We start from the raw sequence: 4,303 nt of genomic DNA, 5'->3' as shown, positions 1-4,303 counted from the left end.
AAGAGTGCTCCTCCGGAGGCTTCTTTCGCCGTTTCGCCGGAGATCTTCTGCTCGTCCTGCAAGCTGGCGCCGCATTTTATGGCGACAGGGGCGTCGGCTTGACTGGGGGTAGGGTGCGTTGTTAGACCAGCTTGGCCGGGGAGCCTGCGAATCGCGACCACATGCGTGGTTGTTGGTTGCGACGCTAGCCCCCGAGCCCCCGCGCGTTGCAGGAGACCGATCGGGAGGCTAGGTCGACTTTTGATCGTTGCCCCTCAAGCGTCCGTTCGCTAGGACGAAGGAGTTGAGCCGTGCCACGTTATCCTCGTTGGACGAACCGTGGTGCTCGTTGAGCTGCGAACGGGTAGGTTTGAGTGGAGTCCCGGTCACCGTTCGGGGGGGTCCGGCTCGGGCCAAGCTGGTGGCGTACTCCAGTCTCCAGCCGGCCAGTTCATATAGTTCCCGGGTCCGTTCGGCCGGATCCGGGGGCTCGTTGCCTTTCCTTGTGGAAAAACCATGAACTTTGACGCCGGTCAGGACTCGAACGTGAGGTCGGGACGCCCTTGGCTTTCGCTCGCCTGGGTGCTGGCCGCTAGCGGACCCGTCCCTTCTCACCCCTCGCTCGGGGGATGTCCTGAGGCAGCTGTCGAACCCGTGGCGGGCCAGCCTTCGAACCTCTGGATCGTAATGGGCCGTAGGGGCGTTTTCAGCCCCGTATCCCTTTCTTACCTTTCGGTGGGCCTTGGGCCGAATCGGGGCGGATGTTGCGTTTGGGCCGAACGTGGGGGACGTCTTGGGCGTGCCTTCCGGGAGACGGAGTTATGGAGAGCACCGACCCGCTAATCGAGGAGGATAGGATGTTTTCGCGGCCGATCGTGCGCGCGATTTCCGAAGAGAAAGTAGGCGTGACGAGGGCGTACCTGGCGCCGCATTTATGGCGACAGGGGCGTCGGTTTTGCTTCCCCCGTGCATTTGCTATAAAAACGGAAGCCCCGCCTCGCTTGTTCTGCCCGCCTTCTGCTTTCAAGCCCTTTCGCCCTCCGGACTCGCCCTTAGCTCGTCTGTGCCCATTTCGTCTTCCTCCGCTCCAAGCTGCACCCTTTTTTCCCATCCCCGTCAAGTTTCCTTCTCCTCCGGCGATGGGATCTTGGGGGATCTCCCACTTCAACTCCTCGCGCGCCGAAGGCCTGATGAGGAAAGGCCTCCTCTGCGAGAGGACGGAGGCGGGCGAGTGGGAGCTGTCGGGGCCGGAGCAGGTGCCGTCGCCTCCCCCGGCTACGTCGTCTCCTTCGCTCATTTCCATGAGCGGGGGTTCGCGACTCCACCGAGCCGCTTCTTCCGGGGGCTCCTCCACTACTACGGGCTTGAGCTTCAGCACCTCAACCCCAACGGGATCCAGCACATCGCGGCGTTCGTCGCGCTGTGCGAGGGGTTCCTGGGCATTGAGCCTAACTTCTCGCTGTGGAAATACTTCTTCGCGGTGAGCCTGTACCAGAAGACGGAGAAGAGGGGGAGCCAGCAGCGGTCGCCCCCGATGCCGATTGGGTGCGCCGGAATTCACCTCCGCCATACTCGCTCCAAGGAGTATATGGTGATAAAGACCTCGGCGTCCCACAAGGGGTGGCACAACCAGTGGTTCTATGTGAAGAACTACTCGAACTCCCCCCTGCTGGAGTTCACCGGCCGTACCATCGACGCGGCGCCGGAGGTGTGGCCGTACGGGCCAGTGGAGAAGGGGCGTTAACGATCAGCAGTACTGAGAAGAAGCGGATCCTCGACTTGCTGCAAGCTATCGAGCAGCTGAAGAGGAGGGGGCTTAGCGGCGCCGGGGTCATTGGGGCGTACGATGCCCGGCGAGTGGCGCCGCTAATGCTCCGGGTCCGTTCGCTTGCCGCCATGATGCCGGACGCGCCGACCGAGGGCTACAGGAAGGAAACCGCCGGTACTGTAGCTTGTACAGTGTGGTCGTGCATGGGTACTTGCAGCGGGTTGCGTGAGGAGCGCGATCATCCTTCTTCCTGCCAGACTTGCGGCGCATTTATGACGAGGTCGACAAGGGGGACCCACGGGATCGTTACCCTGATCACCCGGTCCGCGCCCGAGGGGGATATCCGTCATTGGGGCCCCAGTGAGTCCGACCCCCGTGACTAGGGTCGGGCGAGGCGGAACCTTGTGGCGAGGGGTCGGGCGCCCCCGATCCCGGGGTCACGGTTGGACGAGGCGGAGCTTTGCGGTGAGAGGACGGATGCTCCCGACCCCGGGTCCGCGGTCGGGCGAGGCGGAGTCCCGCTCGTGTTGGGCTTGATGGCGATTTCGTTATCCCGTATGGAACTGGGCCTTTATGATTGTTTCCTTAAGCGGTATTTAGGAGATCGTTAATATTTCCCCCCAACACATACGCTCGGGGGCTGAGTGGTGGGGGACGGTGGCGCTAGTGCTTAGAGATTAGGCAGCAGTGGCGCTAGGGCTACAGTGTGGAGATTGGAAAAGCAATTGGCGAAGGTGAAATGGAAGGGATAAACTTCCTCCATTATTTATCACCGCGGTGTTGTGCATACAACCTCAGGCCCACTAGTAGGCCCTGCACGACCCACTCAGGGGTGTACTCGAACATGATCAGGACATGAAGACTACACCGCATGGTGACGTAGCCTACACGGATTCCTGAAGACTAGTCGGAATACGCAAGGAAACTACTTTGTCAAGTTAGAGTAGGACTCTATAACCATGTTCGACTAGGACTCCACCCTGTAACATTGCTCCCCCGAGTATATAAGGGCGGGCAGGGACCCCCTCCAAACAACTAAGCACAACGCAACACAACTCATCAATACAATCCACACACAGGACGTAGGGTATTACGTGATCTAGCGGCCTGAACCTGTCTAAATCGTGTTCCCTGCGTCACCATCGACTCCTTGATTCTGGGCGACACCCACCGCACAAAACACCATCTTGGGTACTCCCTAGGCGGGTTACCGGTATAAAACACCGATAGCTAGCGCGCCAGGTAGGGGAAGTCGCCGAATTTCTCTGCGCGAGATCGATGGCACCAACCATCATTAAGCCTGCGTTCGCCTTCGAGGTGGGCGCAACTTTCATCTTCGGCTCCTGACTCTTCAACGTCGATGGCGCAGGAAACTTCCAACACTACATCATCGAGTGAGCTTGAAGAACCTAATAATCAAAATCAATCTACCCGGCGTGGTGCGATTACTATTGTCAAAGCAACTCTATCTCCACGTCAATCAAGATGAAGCTGGTGGATTTCATATCTTCGATTTGCATTCTACCTCTACGTACAGACCTCTTGACGTGTGCAACTCAAAAAGATGGAGGCCTGGACAGAATCGAACTCCGTTTTCAAAGTGGAAAACAATTCCGTATAGTATTTGGTGGACCAATAATCAAGTACAAGTCGCCGAATCCGAGTAGAAGCTCACGTGTATCCTGCTCATCTACAAAAGCTGCCTCATACTGCTGTTGATCAGTACACGCTTGGTGGTGGTGAGGACAAGGATCAACAAGCTTTGAATAGATCCCGGCACAGAATAGAGCACTACACTCTGCAACTTCCATTTGTGAAAAATCATATTGGTGGAATTCTGCTATGAGCACTCTAAAAAAGCTAGCAGCAAAGGATCAAGCTACGACTACTCCGACTTTGCGAGTACGACTACAGCGATATTTGGCTGCACTGACTCACTGGCGACAACTTCAACTACGTCCTAAAGCCGTCGCCGTCGCCTCCATCCTAAAGCCGTCGGGATGAGAGGAGAGGAGTGGAGGAGTCGAGTGCGAAAGGGAGACATGAGAGAGGAGTGAAGGAGTCGGTGGAGGCGGCATGTATGCGGGGAGGAGGCGACCCTAGCCAGCCCAAATTCTGGCGTCAGGCCGCTCGCGTCTCCTGCCCTTCCCTTCGCGTGTGTGAAAACGCGCTCGCACGGGTCTGCACCGCGTGAAACGATCGGCTTTTGTGTTCCACGTGGTGCAAGCTGGTGGGCCATTTTTGCACCGCGTGAGTCTGACCCAACACAGCTGGTTGCACCGGCTGGGCCGGACCCAACCTCGGTATGGGCCGCCAAACGCAGCCACAGCTACTCCCGTCAGCGCGGTCGCATCCATGGGTGGAACGCGAGGATAGGCGATGCATAGGCGCCGGTGGCGACTTGACCCCGGCCGGCCGGCCTGCCGGGCAGGCAGTACACATTTACTAGACCTGCAGGCTGCAGTAGCGCCTGATCGATGGCCGATGCACACGCTGTGTGCTGCACTGTGCTCGTCTGACGGTCCGAGAAGATATGTCCAGAATCAGGGAGAGTAA

Source organism: Setaria italica, chromosome II, assembly GCF_000263155.2.
Source record: "Setaria italica strain Yugu1 chromosome II, Setaria_italica_v2.0, whole genome shotgun sequence".
NCBI classification, from domain to species: Eukaryota; Viridiplantae; Streptophyta; class Magnoliopsida; order Poales; family Poaceae; genus Setaria; species Setaria italica.
Note: the sequence above shows the minus strand (reverse complement) of the source record.